The sequence below is a fragment of the Pelodiscus sinensis genome, chromosome 10 (genome assembly GCF_049634645.1).
Source record: "Pelodiscus sinensis isolate JC-2024 chromosome 10, ASM4963464v1, whole genome shotgun sequence".
NCBI lineage: Eukaryota > Metazoa > Chordata > Testudines > Trionychidae > Pelodiscus > Pelodiscus sinensis.
Genome location: NC_134720.1, coordinates 6926621 through 6943862, shown reverse-complemented (window position 1 = coordinate 6943862; position 17242 = coordinate 6926621). Strand labels below are relative to the sequence as shown.

The window sequence follows — 17242 nt, the reverse complement described above, 5'->3', positions numbered from 1 at the left end:
AGTTTCTTTTCTACGCTCAGACTCTGTGCTTGCGAGTGGGGAAGCATTGCCTCTCAGAGGCGCACAGGGATGTGTGAATGTCCCAGACTACTGGGTGGGGGCTCGAGCCAGTTCTGTGTGAGATGGATGAAAAGGAACCCCTAGATATTGATCCTGGCCCTGGCTGCTGCCAGTACTACCTGGCAGAAGGGTTACAGTAACAAGGATTTTTGTAAATGTGGGACCCATATCCTCTTCTTTTTTCTGAAAGGCTCACCACTTGTCCTAGCCCTCTCTATAAATGCTTCCTGTTAAACAGGCTTTCCTCTAATTGGTTGGGCAATCTGTCAACCCTTGAGTCAGTTATGAATGCTACTCTGATCGCAGCCAGCACTGAACATGGAGAAGTTTTCTCCTAGTAATTGGAAAGCCCAAGAGCTTCACATTGGTCTGCGTGCTCCTAGAACATGAGAATCTCAAAGTCATTGATCCAAAATGAAGGGCCTGAATCCTATGACCTGGGGGGTACGTCTACACAGCAGTGTTATTTTGAAATAACTAACACTCCGAAATAACAACGAGCTTGTCTGCACTTCAGGCCATTATTCCAAAATAATGTTGAGCTAGAGGACTTACTCCGACTTCTGTAACCTTCATTTCATGAGGAGGAAGGGAAGTTGAAGGAAGAATGTTCTTCCTTCGACTTCCTGCTGTGTAGACAGCGCCAAAAGCTGAATTAAGTTATTTTGACTTAAGAGACGCAATTGACATAGCTGAAGCGGCGTAGCTTAATTCGACATTTGCCCTGCTATGCAGACGTGCCCAGGGTGAGGTGTGTTCCACCCAAGACCAGAGAGGAGGAGCACAGTGGCTTTCCATTTTTATCCTTCTCCCAGTCCCAAAGCCTGCTGGGATTTCTGAGTCAATACCTAATGTAAGCAAGATCATGAAGCTGTTTTAACTTGATATCCAGCTTCCCTCTTTTCCAGCCATGCCCCCTTCTGACCGGGATTGGTACAGAGATGGTATGATAGTTCTAGGGGACCCCTCAGAGGGCTGGATCCACCGGTTTTGCTCTTTGTTCCCAAATAGCACAGGAAAAGGGACTTGGTCATACTTTTTGGAACTTTATGCATCCTTGTTTTATGCATTCTCCACTTCCGCCTTGGAGGCTCACCAGAAGGGGAGAACTCTGAGGATCCTTTCTGGAGGCCATCGGAGCCAATTTCCTATCAGGGCAAGCACTACAGGGCAGCCTTTCTCTCCCTCTTCATGTCAGGTTAAAATCCACCTGGCAGCTGAGCTGCAGTCTAAATCCTTTACCCCACCAGATATAACACAAGAGCCTATCTGCTAGCAGCACACTGAACTTTCCTTTGCTGATCAGAACATACGTGTCTTGATCTCAGCACTTTGGAAAACTAGGAACCAAGAATGAAAGGCTGGGCTGGAGAAACAGATGTTTCCTGTTCCTTAAATTAACTCGATTATCAATGACTGCAGATTTGAGATCCAAATGAGAAAACGATTGCTAAGCTGAAAGTCACAGGAGTGCAGGGAATTATTGTCAGGTGTGCAAATATTAATTAATGCCGATACTTTTTCTTCCCTCAAGCAGTGGCTCTCAGGCCTTCTTGCCTTATTAATTTGCATTATCTGTGGTGGTGCCTGGGCCATCCTCTGTTAAGGCCAGTGTTCTCTGTAAGCTGCAGGGCAGCACCGTTTCACAGGTGGCTGATAATCAGTCCCGCACCGTCCATCATCTCCATGAGCTGATGACTGGGCAGGGAGTGAAGCTGGGCTGCCCCTCAGCCTAGAGGGAACCCTGGTTACGGCTGCCAGATCCATCCCATTACATTAGGCATGTTCTGAGCACAGGTCCCTCTAAGGAGCACGCCCGCGCAGCCGCGCACAAAGAATTCAACGTCCACCCACCTCCTTCGCAGAGCCGTGCGGCAGCACTCACTTTCCTGCTGGAAGGTGAGTAGCGCGGTGGACTCCAGCTCTGGCAGCGGCCCAGCTGCAGGAGCTGCGAAGAGGTTGTCACTCCTGGGATAGCTCCAGCGGATGCCACGTAGCAGGTGGCTGCCCTGTCGCAGTGCTGGACTCAGGGCGGGGCAAACTGGGCCCATGCCCAGGGTGCAGTAGCCAGAGGGCGAGGGGCAACAAAGCATGGGTGATGCTGGGGAAAGGGGGTGGAGGGTACTGGGCAAGGGGACAGTGTGGCAGGACATGCTGGAAGCACAGGGTGGGGGTTGGGGCACAGCTGAGAGGAAAGTGCAGGGTTGGGATGAAGGGGGCACTGTGCAGAGGTCGGGGCAAAGGAGGCACAATGTGGGGTTAGTGGTGAATGGAGCACAGGATGGAAGCGCAGGGGCTGGGGAGCCCATGGATGCAGGAACAGTGGGAGCAAGGCTGGGTGGGAGTGAGACTGGGTGCCAAGCTGGGTGGTTTTCAGGGTGGGTATATGCAGGGTCATGCACCTTGTTCATTGTCCCTTGTCAGTATTTTTCTTCCATAACCATTTCAATTGTGCATATAGCATTTTTGTGTGTTAGTAACCGGTGGGTGCCACGGTGGTGCATGTCCAACCAGCGCACGTGATGTCAATACTGGTGCACAAGACAAAACTCACTCTCCTCATGGATGGAAAATCTTAGGGGGAACACTGGTTCTGAGCCTGATGATTCATCCCTGAGACTAATTACTGACATGGGACCCTTACCTGTAAGTCCTAAGCATCCAGCTAATGCACAAGCCAGAGTCTACCCAGGTGACCCTAAGGCAGGTAAATAGGCTCCCAATGAAATCAGCCACTCTGGCTGCTCAATGTCGCTACTTTGTCAGGGAAGCCACCTGGTAGTTCCAATAGCCTACTCCTGATCCTGTTTGCTCCTGCTCAAGCCAAGTCTGGCAACTTGGCACTGGGTCTGTAACCCCTCATTTTCAGTTACTTATCACTAGGACACACTCACAATTCAGACTGAAATTTTCCATGTTTTATCTGCCTCAGTGAAGATTTTTGGCAAGTTTCTTCAAAAAGGGCTTGGCACTCTGCACCATGAGTTCAGTGGAAAACAAAGGGGTAAAACTATTTGCATTGAAGCGTCTAATAATTTTTGAACAGATCTGGCAGCTCAGAAGGGTGGAATATGACCTTGCCATTTGGCAGAGAAATAGCCCAGAGGTCAGAGAAGTGTTTTCCTTGGATGTGTACAGCTCCATCCAGATTTTACCACTCAGTAATGTTTCTTCTAATCTTTTTCATTCATTGCGGATTTTTTCCATATGTGTGTGGAATAAATTTATACGTGCACTGAGGCATGTGTGAATGTGCACCACCAGCAGAAACAGAACTAGCTGTGGGTGTTCTGCTAATCAGCTGGGCAGTGTTAGATTCTCTCCTGAGCAGGTGCACAACTGCACAGCTTACAGAGAACACTGTCTGTGATTTATGGGGAAATCATCATTGGTATATATGTAGTAGAATTTATTACACATTTGATGATTGTTTTAGAACGCTCACAATCTTGCCATGAGTTTGTAGGTTCCTAGGTGTTGTTGAACCTCCTGCTCTTTTCCAGGTAATCACACACTATTTTTCTCCAACACAGCTAAAGCGTTTGCATTATCTTTGCAACAGCAGCAGCTGTTTGTACATTGCCAATTCTTAGTGAAAAATCACTTTCTGATTCTTTCACGTTCATTATCTCTTCTGCACACCTGAGTTGAGAGAATTACAAAAAGTGGCCCTTTGTATTATGAAGTGTAAAATGAGAGATTTAGGGTCCATTTTTCAGTCCATCATAAGCAGTCCCCCATACTGTTGTGCCTGATGTTGTCGAGGCCTGGTTTGTCTTCTGAGGTATAAGAATCTGATTTGGTTCATAGATCTCGTATTCAGACATTTAAATTATTTAATTTGTGCCCAAGCAGTGAAGAATCGCAGAGCAAAGGATCAAGCTGGCTCTCTATTCTTTTCCCCAGATTTAATCATCTGAGGCAATGTAACAGGAATAGGAAGTGCCCAATATCAACACAGAGAGGCCTGGTCTTTAACCTGACAGCATCTCTTTAATTTAAAAGTCTGTTTATTTTGAACAAGAAGCTGTGAAGCAGAAGGGGATGGATGAATGTTCTCAGGAAGATAAAAGGAAGATGATAAGCCTGCTGGACTGCTGGAAACTGGACCGAACACGCTGTTTCCATTTCTTGTCAGTTACCCATAACAGGGTGCAGAGAGACTGTGGTCAGGAACCAGGGTCTCAACACGACTCTTCTGTCCTGTGTATCTTGAAGGTGCAGGCTGCTCCTTTTCTTCTCTTTGATGGCAGCGACCAGGCCACGGATCCACTCTGTAACTGTTGTGCACCTGCCTTGTTTTCTCCAGCTGGGAAGGGGGTTGATGATTAACGCTTTAAGGGGACATCCTGTGGTGTGTGACTAATTTATCATGTGAAGCCTGTGGTACAGGGCTGTCCTTGTGATTCCTGGTGCCCTATGGAGTCCAAATACCTATGCCCTCCAGAGTGGGGGAGGGGTGTGGCTGCTCCATGTGGGGGGCTGCACTCAGGGCTGGGGGGCTGTGGGGCAGGATCTGTGGGGGGCAGTCCCAGGCCTGTGGGGGACAGAAGCAGGGCAGGGAGACTGACTGGGGAGCAGGCGGAAGGCGCCAGGCAGGGAGCAGTATGAGCTGCACAGAGCCGGGAGTGTCACAAAGCTAATTAGGGACAGATAGCAGTGTCCCTTTTGGGCATGAAGGGAAACAGGCAGTGAATGGCACCTAGTCACAGCCCACAGGGTTTATTCTCCAAGACTGATGGGCTGCACAGACCTTTGTTCAAAGAGATGCCTCTCTCTCCGGTCACAGATTTGCCCCAGCCAAAGCTGGATTTGCTCTCCCTCTAATCACTAGTATCTAGCTAGCACTGCTACATCTTGCTTAGTGACTATTGTCTTATCACTATAACAACACTGGGATCAAAGAGAGAGAGAGAGGCATGTGTTTTTCCAAACAAAAAAGTATCTACCCTGAGAGGGTGCCAATGCAGGGTACAGCTGTATGAACTATTTGGAATATAACGGAGCACTTTTAATTTCTCCTTCTTTGTCAGTTCGATAAAGAAATTAGAATCCTGTCTTTTTGCCACACAAGAGTAAGCGGTTTCAGCATTGGTAAATCTCTGACCACATGGAAAACCACCACAGGCCTGGGGCTTGTAGTAGATAACACCTACAGAACCCTTAACGGCCACCTAGAAATTGTCCTCGAAGGCCTACTAGGACAAATCCAGCCTAGAACAGGAGGGTACAACACCAATGGATTCTGTTGCGACAGAAACAGGGACGAAATTTACATGCCAGGAATAGTTCCTTAGGAAACAGGTCTGAGTGGTGAAACCAGTGCAACCCAAAGGAATCTGTTGCCCAGTTTCAATGCCACAGTAGCTCCACTGACTGCAGAACAGCTTTTCCAAGTTAACAGTCAGCAAAATCTGGCCTCTTTGATGTGGTTGGTATGATGAGGAGGCAGAGTTAATTGAGGAGTGGAAGACAGAGATGTCTTCCCTTTGCTTTATCTTGCAATCTTGTACTGCTTTTCCTACTAAACATGCCTGCATGCCAGCTTTGTACTCCACGGAGGAGCTTTATTTTTCTTTCCATCCTAAATAAATATTGAAATAAATCTTTTATGAAAATGAATCTCTATCGCCGCCACCACCAGGAGCGCTTGAGTATGAACGCTGAATTGTAGAGCAGAAATCATCCTCACCGCAGAGGTTTTTTTTTTTTTTTTTTTTTTTTTTTTTTTTAAATCCCTATTCCGGTCACTTGTTAGAATGCTGTGCCAGAAACGTATATGTGAAGTCAGCGCATGAATTATGCAAATTGTACTAATCTTTTTCTGTAAAAATGCTGCCGTACCTCAAGACGATGTATTATCTTCTATGATTGAAAAGGCAATTGATGGCTTTTATGCTCCAATTACTAGCCTACAGAATCATGTGAGTAAATATTAATCAGCAGCAATTGGCTTCTGGTGAGAGAGACATAAAGAGTTTTTGACTCACGATGTAGATGGCAACTGAAATGACAACCTTGATGTTCGCCGACACTAGAATTGATATATATCATCTCATTACAAAATAGTATCCCCGTTTCTAATGGCTGAATAAGACTTGTATACCACTGTCGACTTGATGCTAGGAAGGATTATGTAGGTGGCAGGAACAAAATACAGGACTATGTAGCACTTTAAAGACTAACAAGATGGTTTATTAGATGATGAGCTTTCGTGCGCCAGACCCACTTCCTCAGATCAAATAGTGGAAGAAAATAGTCACAACCATATATACCAAAGGATACAATTAAAAAAATGAACACATATGAAAAGGACAAATCACATTTCAGAACAGGAGCGGGTTGCAGGGCGGGGGGAGGTAAATGTCTGTGAGCTAATGGTATTAGAGGTGATAATTGGGGAAGCTATCTTTGTACTGATAGAAAAAGGGACCCCAACGAGTAAATTAAAAGAGGCACCTGAATGATTTAGGAGTTTAAGTCCCATTTTCAAAAGTGACTTGGGCACACAAGGGGTCTAATCCCCTTCTGTTTTCAGAAGACTTAGACTCAAATAACTTAGGTGATTTTGAAAATTGCAACCATCTGTTTAAATGCTGCCTAAATCTTCTAGACTGCTTTGAATGCTTAAGTCCAGGGAAGATATTCCAGCTCATAAACTACTCCTTTGGGGCTAAGCAGTACCCAGGGCTGGACTAAGACCTTTAGAGGCCCTAAGCACTGAAAAGATTATGGTGCCCTCCATATGTTATTCAAAATAAAAACTGTACCGTAAAATCTCTTTTTTTGGTGCCCCTGTTTTACTGGTGCCCTAAGCACGTCCTTAGTCTGCCTATTGGGTAATCCAGCCCTGGCGGTACCTGCTGAAGTCATTGCCAAGACAGGGACAGCAACGTAGGAAGTGGAAACTAAGGGTACTTCTACACTGCACACTTATTTCAAAACAAGCTATTCCAGAAGAAATACTCCAAAATAGCTTATTTCGAACTAGCACGTCTACACTACAGGGAAGCCTCAAAATTAGTCCAAGGCAGGCTTCCCTAATGTGGATATGCTACCTTGATTTAGAGCCCCAGGAGGCACTGGGGAATAATTAATTTGAATGGCCCTGGGGAGGAGCTATTTCAAAATAGGAGCAGTGGAGTGTCCACACTACAACTATTTCGAAATAGGCATTATTCCTCGTGGAATGAGGTTTACAGAAGTCAGAATAAGCCACCCGTTATTTTGAATTTATTTCAAAATAACGGAATTGTTGTGTAGACGTTCGCAATTCCGTAGACTGATGTTATTTTGGAATAACTGCGCAGTGTAGACCCACCCGAAGAGATTTCATGCAGTGGAGACATTTTGATCAGGTGTTAGAAGGGTCTGCATTACATCACTGAATGAGTTATTGTGAATTTGAGTGTTTCAGATCTGACACGCTGTGTCAGAACATCTCCAGATAAGACTGTCAGCCTCTACCTCCACACCTGCAACTAATTTGTAAGAACTGTGTTGTGATGGAGGCTCAAATTCCTGAAAATCCAAGTGTCATTTGAACGTCTGTTTTTAAGTGGAAACAGCCACATTTTAGACCAGAATAGTCCCCACAGACATTATTCTGCACTCTAGTTTCTTGATCATGTTAATAGCAAATTCCTCAGTGGGAAAGGACAGCCTTTGCAAATAATGAGTCCACATGAATGGCCTCATGTAAATACTATAAAACAACAGTCTTTGTAGAAAATCAACTCAAAGAAAAAAAAATTTTGACCTGAAGCTGGTGCGTTTTCTTTCAAGTCCACTTTTAAACAAACCTGGCTGCTTCTCAGCATTAAACCTTCATAACTATTACACTCCAACAGTCTCAGTGTAGGCTAAGAAGATCTCTTATTTGCTGTATAATTGAACAGAACTTTTTAATCCAGATCCCAACTGGTGTAAATCAGTATCCCATTACTGCAGACAATGAAGCGATGCTGATTTCAGCCTGCTAAGGGTTTGGCCCTTTCTGTGTAGTATGGCAACAATAGATACTGTATTCTCCATGGCTACGTCTAGACTGGCATGATTTTCCGGAAATGCTTTTAACGGAAAAGTTTTCCGTTAAAAGCATTTTCGGAAAAGAGAGTTTAGATTGGCAGGACACTTTTCCACAAAAGCACTTTTTGCGGAAAAGCGTCCGTGGCCAATCTAGACGTACTTTTCCGCAAAAAAGCCCCGATCACCATTCTTTCTCGCGGAAAAGAAATCTCTGCTGTCTACATTGACCCTTTTGCACAAAAGTCTTTCGGAAAAAGACTTTTGCCTGAACGGAAGCAGCATAGTATTTCCGCAAAAAGCACTGATTTCTTACAGTAGGAAGTCAGTGCTTTTGCGGAAATTCAAGCGGACAATGTAGACAGCTGGCAAGTTTTTCCGGAAAAGCGGTTGATTTTCCGGAAAAACTGGCCAGTCTAGACACAGCCCATGTGTCAACATGAACGTAAAGAGTAAAGCACTTGATATACATATTCTCTACTAGAGAGCATTACCTGATACATAAATGTTAGAAACAAATCTCATTTTTGATAATAAAGTGAAAATAAACAATGGCCCAATTTGGCCTTTCCGAAAGGTTGAATTTAAATGAAAAAAAAAAATACCATGGGAAATAATTAAACAGTGATTAAATTTAAGATAAAACTCTCTGTTCTGAAGACTACCTGAACATGGGCTTATGGAGAAGTTAATTTCCTAAAATTTATGGCCCTGTATAAAACCTATAGTTGCACAGCATGACTTAATAGATTAATTTTACTTCAAAATAATACTGTGCACAACCAAGGAATTGAAAGCCTGCTAATATATTTGGAGCTCTGTGCTCAACATTGCACAGATTTTATGGAAAGGAACAAGCAGTCGACATATTTAATGGCTAGCCATTCATCTTCCCCTCAGTGCCTGCTCTAAAACAAAATGGCTTAATAATGTTTTTTAAAATATCAACTAGCAAGGAAGGAGAGAAATTTTCACTTCTAGATGAAACTTATGGCAGCTACAAAATGGCAGGCTCTCCCTCATTGCGTTGACGTCTCTTATTATTCAGATGTGTTTCCCTCCTCCAGGAAATATACTGTTCTAATCTGCACTAAAAAGTCCAATCAACTTCCCACGGTCGTTAGCTTTGTCTGGAAAATATGCAGATACCTGAACCTCGGAGGAAGTCCCATAAGCATTAGTATGGAAATTCCCTTTTCTTCATCTATTCCCTATCCAGAACCCATGAACCTCATGATCTTATTTCCCCCGTTTTTATCTATACCTGCAGGTGTTGTTCTGTTGACCAGCTTTGATGCATTCACCAGTCAGCGAGACAAGGCCTCAGAGATACTGAGCACCTGCAGCATCTTTTGAAGTCAGTCTCATTGGAGCCCGTGGGAGTATGGGTACTCAGCATATTTTTGGAAGGAAGCCTAGCTGTTAATTTTATACCTCACGTTCCTCTATGGGATTTTACCCTGGAAAGGCACTGAGAGACAAACTTTCTATGAGAGACACTACATATAACAAAGGTAACAGAGTTCTCCGAGATCCATTTGAAGTCTAATAATCAGCTGTCGGTAAAAATATTGGGAATGATGTTTTGGCTCCCTTGAATTATTGACTCTCAGAAAAGTAGGAATGGAGGGGACCTTGAGAAGTCATCTAGTCCAGCCACGGCAGGATTAAGTATTAACTGGAGACATCTAGACCATCCCTGACAGGTGTCTTACTTGCTTTTATAAATTTCCAGTGATGGAGATGCCACAGTCTCCCTAGGCAATTTATTCCAGGACGTAACCAACCTGACTGTTAGGAAGTTTTTCCAACTTGTCCAACCTAATTCATCCTTTAAATTGCATAAAACCGTTACTTCTTGTTCTAACCTCAGAACTTAAGGAGAATAATATTCTCCTGCCTCTTTGTAATAACCCTTTAGAAACTTGAAAACTGTTATGAAAACCCTCTCCGTCTTCTCTTCTCCACACTAAATAAACACAATTTTCTCAGTACTCCTCATAGGTCATTTTTTCTGGACCTTTAATCATTTTTATTGTTCTTCTCTGGACTTTCTCCAATTGGTCCACATCTTTCCTGAAATATAGCACCCAGAACTGGAGACAATATGCCAGCTGAGGACTAATCAGCATGGAGTAAAGTGGAAGAATTACTTCTCATGTCTTGCTTACAACACTCCTGCTAATACATCCTAGATTGAGGTTTGCATTTTTTTTGCAATAGTGTTACATTGTGACTCATATTTATTTCACGATCTATTATAGCAGATGTCTTTTTGCAGTGCTCCTTTCTAGGCAGTCATTTCCCATTTTGATAGTATGCAACAGATTATTCCTTCCTAAATGGAATACTTTGCATTTTGTCCTTACTGGGTTGCACCCTATTTATGTCAGACCATTTCTCCAGTTTATCCAGATCATTTCAAATGTTAATTGCATCCTCCAAAGCACTAGCAAGCCCTCTCGCAAATTCTGTAAATGTGACTGTATGCCATTATCTAATTATCATTGATGAAGATATTAAAACAGAACCACCCCCAGAAATGATCCCTATGTGAGCCCACTTGATATGTCTTTCTAACTTGACCATGAACCACTGATAACTATGCACTCACCTTTAGTAGATCCATCTCCACTGCATTTTCCTAGATTATTTACAAAGAGGTCATGCAAGACAGTATCTAAAGTGAAGATATACTACATCTACCACTTCCCCGCGTCAATGAGATCTTTGGCATTTACTTCAGTGAGGCCAGAATTTCAACCTGAATTCCCTGCTAACCACAGAGTGAGTGGTGTTTATTTATGGACAGACAATTTTGAAGTTAAGACGTGCCATGTGTCTTTTGCTGTAAACTTGCTGTACTGAGTAACTGTGATTATTACACTGAGATTCTGACTATTCTCCCAGGCAGGGGAGGAAAGAGTCTCCTTATTCCATTACACTGGGTATCCACAAGGCAGTGCAGAAGGGAGACTGGCCTCCTCTGGACCATTACTCTGCAAGCTGGGTGCAGATGCCTGTGCATGTAATTTGCAGCACCTGCCCTAAGAAATGTATAAGACAAAGAGTGGGAGAAAAAAGAGCTACAGGGAGGTGAAGCACTTTGCCCAAGATCACAGAAGAAGACAGATTTAGCAACCCACCCCAAGTATCCTGAATCGCTCAGTTCAGCACTATTGCCACTAGGTATCACTACCTCTCAAAGCAGTTCTTCAGTTCCTATCATACAGCATCATGAAAGAGTCCATCTATGCCATTTTCTTTTTGCTGTGGAAACCTCACCTTGAATTTCCTAAATTCTTCATCAATTAAAATCTCAATCCTAATATTGCTTTAACTTGCATATTTCCATTTAGGAAATTGGCCTTTATGCATAGATGCAGCCAATACCCTAGGAGGGCAAAATTGTATGTGATAAGTGCTTTCGACATTAAACAGACTCTAAGGAAAAATGTACAAAAATACATCAAAGCAGAAATCTTGCTAGATCAATGAAAAACCTCTGTCTGAGACACAATGAAGGATTTCCAGAGGAGTACACTGAGGACCTTTACATTAAATTATCGGGTCTCTTCCTCCTCCACTACAGACTTGCAAGCCTAAAAGATAATATAAATAAATACCGCTGGCTTCTGAATGGGAATATAATGACAATATTTAACAGAATAAATACATTATATAGCAAAATCTATTACACAGCCCACTTTAATTCTTTAGTAAACAAGCATGAGTGCCAAATGCAGTAGTTGCATTTTTTTATATTACATCTGACCATTCTCACAATCTATGGGTGCAAAGTGGAATTGATTTACCTTGGCTGCACTTCACAAGGTAATGGCACGGCAGAGAGTGACAGAGCCTGTAGTTATTACAGGGGTATCTTGGAAAACTTTACCTGATTGTTTCCGAACACAAAATAATGCTGAGCACTCACTTGGTTTGTGTGGGTTGGAGTATGGTCACATTGGGTTAGATCCTCCATCGGTGGGAAGTAGCAAAGCTACACTGAAGTCGGTTGAGATTCATCATTTCTCCATCATAAAGCAGTAAACAGCTGGATCCTTCAGAGATCTGTATTGGAGCCAGGGCATGTCAATAAATGAGGTGGAAATGGGGGTAAAATGTGAGGTGGCAAAACCTGCAGATTATTCAAAATTACCCAATATAATTAAGACCAAAGCTGACTGAAGAGTCACAAAGGAATCTCACAAAACTGAAAAATTGAGCAACAAAAGGGAAAATGAAATTCAATATTGACAAGTGCAAAGGAATACACAATGGGGAAAAATCCCATCTATAACTAGACTCCTCTTTAAGTCATCATAGATAGTTCGCTGAAAACATGTGCACAATGTGCAGTAGCAGTCAAAAGAGCTAACAAGGTTAGGAATCATTAGAAATAATAAATAGTCCTGTGGCACCTTAGAAACCAACATACATATAAATAAAAAACAACAAATAGTCTAGTAGCACCTTAAAGACTAACAAAACATGTAGATGGTATCATGAGCTTTCATGGGTGTAACCCACTTCTTCAGATGACAGGAATATTAGAAGTCCAGATCCAAGAATAAATAAAGGAAGGGAACGGGGCGGGGAGGTGGGGGGGAAGCAGGGGGAAAGGAGAAAAAATAAAAAGAGAGAGACAGTGAGTATATGGTTCAAATAGTTGCAATAGGCTGATAAGAACAATTAGCACCTCTATTGTTTGGTGGGTAGGTTAAGTCATAGGATGTGGAAGGTAGTGTGTGAGCCAGCTGATGCCCTTGTTCATATCATTTGTATAAGAATTAAACTTGTGAATGAAGTTAAGTTCCAGTCCTTCTATGTGTATTTGGCTTGTGGAATTGGCCTGAAACAAAACCGTGACATGGAGATCCATTAATGAGTGTCCACGTAGATTAAAGTGTTCTCCAACAGGTTTTTGTGTGTTGCCTTTTCAGATATCTGACTTGTGTCCATTAATTCTTTCCCGTAGAGACTGTCCAGTTTGGCCAATATACACGACAGTGGGGCATTGCTGGCATAGATCACATTAGTGGATGTGCAGTTAAATGAGCCTCTGATTTGGTGGCTGATGTGGTTGGGTCCAGTGATTAAATTGCTTGTGTAGATGTGTGGACAGAGTTGGTACCGGGGCTGATTGCAGGGGTGGGTTCCTGGATGAGTATGATGGAGGTGTGTTGTGTGGATATTGGACATAATTTGTTAGGGGGTTGTGTAAGTGAGGATTGGTCTTTCCCCCAAGCTCTCTGAGAGTGAACAGTTAGAGAGAGACAGACAAACACACAGACAGAGAGAGAATATCACGAGCTTTCCGTGGGCAAAAACCCACTTCAAGCTAATGATACTGTATATATTTTTGTTAGTCTAAGGGCATGTGTACACTCAGAAATGATTTTGAAATCGTGTGTCCACACTACAGGGAAGCCTCAAAATTAATCCAAGGCAGTTTCCCTTAATGTGGACACGCTACCTCGACTTAGAGCCCCAGGAAGCACTGAGGAGTAATTACTTAGAATGACTCTGGGGAGTAGTTATTTCAAAATAGCAGCAGTGGAGCATTCACACTACTGCTATTTTGAAATAACTATTTCAAATTAAAATACAGGACTATGTAGCACTTTAAAGACTAACAAGATGGTTTATTAGTTGATGAGTTTTTGTGGGCCAGACAAAGCTCATCATCTAATAAGCCATCTTGTTAGTCTTTAAAGTGCTACATAGTCCTGTATTTTGTTTCAGCTACACCAGACTAACACGGCTACATTTCTATCACTATTTCAAAATAAGCATTATTCCTTGTGGAAAGCAGGTGTTATTATTTTGGAATAACCAGAGCCTTATTTTGAAATAACAGGCTTGGTTGTATGGACGCTCTGCTAATGTAGTGTAGTCTAGTGTAGACCAGGGCTAAGGTGCTACAGGACAGTTTTTAAAGTTACAGACTAATACAGCGACCCCTCTGAGACTGCTCACATGCCAGGAATCATTAGGAAAGCAACAGCTAAGAAGACAGAACAACATCAAAACACCACTATATAAGTCCATGGCATGCTCACACCTTGAATAGTGCATGCAGTTCTCGTCATCCCATCTCCAACAAGATATATTGGAATCTGATAAAGTACAAAGAAGACTGGGGACACAGAACACGAGGATTTCATATCAAGAGAGATTAAAAAGATAGCAACTGTTCAGCTTAGAAAATACACAACTGAGGGTGCTGTAACAGAGAGCTATAAAAACCACCATTGGTGTGGAGAACGTGAATAACGAAGTGTTATTTACCCCTTCACATAACACAAGAACGAAGACTCACTCAATTATATTCATGGGCACAACTTTACAGCCAACATAAGGAAGCATTTCTTCACACAACGCACAGTCAACCTGTGGAACTTGCTGGTGATGCTGTGATAGCTCAAACTATAACCGGTTAAAAAGAATTTGGTGGGTTGATGGAGGATAGCTGGGCTGTCCGCCAAGGTGACTGGAGCCGCAATTCCACGCTTTGTGTGTCTCTAACCTCTGAGTGCCAGAAGCTGGGACTCAGTGACGGGGGATGGATCACTTGGTAGTTGCTCTGCTCCATTTGTTCCCCCTGAAGAAGCTGGCACTGTTCACTCACCAAAGGCAGGGTATTGACTTAGACGGATCATTGGCCATTCTTACGTAACAACCTGCTGCAGCAGTGGCCCATTGGGGTAGTCTGATTGTGGCTGCGAGATATTTTGGTGACACTATTCCCGGCCAATGGGAACCAGGGAAAGTGGTGCCTGCTGGTGGAGGGGCCTTAGGGACCACTTCCTGTGGCTCCTGTTGGCCGGGCACAGAGAACCCCAGCTACTGGGAGCAGTGGGGGCCAGTGCCTGGGGATGGTCATCATCAGCAAAATGTCTTGTGGCCTGCAATTAGGTAATCCTGAGGGGCCATCTGCTGCCTACCACTGTGCTTGGGGCCTTCACCCCACACCTACACTCTGGGCACGTCTAGAGTATACACTGCTTCCAAAAGATTATATGTAAATTCGATTTGAATTTGCATGTCTCCTTCCATTTTTTCCCCCCAGAAGAGGCTTTTCTGATATTTGACCCATCTACACAGGCCAAATATCGGGGGGAAAAACTCCTCTTTCAAAAGCCCCCTGTAAACTTCCTTTTAGGAGGAATAAGGGGCCTTTTGAAAGAGGGTTTTTTTCCCCAATATTTGGCCCTGTCTAGATGGGCCAAATATTGGAAAAGCCTCTTCCAGGAAAAAAAAAGGAAGAAGATATGCAAATTTGAGCCAAATTTGCGTATCTTCTTTTGGAAGCTGCGCGTAGTCTAGACATGCCCTCTTTGTTGGGGGGAGAGATAAGCAGAGGGTGGGATAGGGCCAGCTACTCCCAGTCTATGCCAGCCACAGAATTTCCCCATGTTGGAAAATTCCTGAGCGTCCCAGTGAGAACAGCATGAAGTTCTCTTTCTGCCACCGGAGCAGTGCTCTTGGCTTGGCCAGAGCATGGCCTATTCCAGCAGGAATATAATGTGTCACATATGCTGATGGATAAGAACAAACTACCTTGCAGTGACATTTTCACAGTTCTGCAGTTTGATTTCCCTTCTTCCTTGTTTACTGCCTCAATAACCTGGAAGGGAGAGGTGAAAGGCCAGCCAATGGAAATATGGACTATTAAAGAGGTTGAAGTATATGATTATAAGTCCATTAAAAGTTTATAGTCTTTCTACTGACTGCCCTGGAGATAAAAATTATGGCAGTCTTGTTCTCATGACAACAAGGAGAAAATGAGACAAAAGGAATTTGTTCTTGTGGCAAGGATTCCAATGGAAACAAAGCCTTGCATGTTTAACTCTTTCTTGTTGCAATCTGCAGTACACACTTCCTGAGATCTTTCAATTAGGACTCCGGGCAAGAGTGTTAAAAGGTCCCTTGTGGCCATTCAGGTGACTGATCTTCCAGTTGGTACACACCTCATATTTTGTTCTTGTCGTTCTGTGACGGGATACTTGGGGAGTGGTTGACAAGGCTTAAACTCCTGCCTTCATGGGTTGCAGTAGATAACGTCCTCTCATCTCTGACTCTTAGATCTGGCAGAGGTGGTACAGAGCAGCTCTGTGAGATTTGGAGTTCAAACCCCGTCACTCCACTGTACAGACACACAAGCCTGCAAAAAGTGCTTGCTACAAGGGCAGAGAATGCCCTGGGCTGTATTTGTAATATTATGAAATCTCTTGCATTGGAAAATCCCTTGACGTGAATTATCTCAATTACTTCTTTCAGCTACAACCTTAGGGTACGTCTTCACTGCATAGCTATTTCGGGATACCAGAGGTATCCCACATCGACAGAAGCCGCCCGTTATTTTGAAATATTTTTCAAAATAACAGGTGTGCTATTTCACCATCCTGGTAAACCTCGTTGCACGAGGGTTAAGGGATGGCTCAAAATAGTGCGTTATGTCGAAATTTGGCGCTGTGTACATGCGCCAAATTTCAAACTGAGCTATTTTGAAATAGAATTGAAATAAGATACGCAATTTGCATAGCTCAAATTGCGTATCTTAGTTCGAGTATACGGTGCTGTGTAGACAACCCCCTTGAGACCTCACCCATTAGAAATGGGAAAGCGTGTGGATTGAAATGAGAACTGCCACTCAGCCTGCAAACTGAACAGAAAATGAGCCCGTTGAAGTTTGGAAGAGGTTCTGTTTAGATCCAAGTCACTTTGGCAGTAAGAAGGACTAAGAGCAATCCTAAGAGGGTATGGACCCATTCCCAACCGGAGATGGTAAAATTGTTTATTGCCATATAGGCCAAAGTGTTCAATAAATATTTGTTTGATAGAGGGAAAGAAACATGATCATGGTTTCATATTGCCAGGGAATGATTAACAGTCCATTAGCAATTAAGGGTGACACTAAATAACATCACCCAGGGATAAAATATTTGCTTTCTACCAAAAAAACTGAGCACCTGAAAAGGATTTCTTTCAGCCCCACACCAATGACCATGCTGCAGAAGGACCTCATGGTCCTATTCTCCTCCACAGACCAAGCTCCTGGTCAGAGTATATGTCCACGACACATAGCCTTCTTCTGCAAGATGGGATACAGTGGTGCAGCATGGGTGATTCAGTCCAACAATGAAGCCAA

The 17242-nt window shown here is 43.3% G+C and overlaps 1 long non-coding RNA gene across 1 annotated transcript in view; it reads right to left on the bottom strand.

Annotated features, from left to right (window-relative positions):
• The window catches only part of LOC106731464 (uncharacterized), a 511452-nt gene that overhangs the window by 91758 nt on the left and 402452 nt on the right, over positions 1 to 17242 (bottom strand). Inside the window, exon 4 of the long non-coding RNA XR_012906188.1 lies at positions 12023 to 12159. This is a non-coding gene — a long non-coding RNA (uncharacterized LOC106731464). The remainder of the gene's footprint in view (positions 1 to 12022; positions 12160 to 17242) is intronic.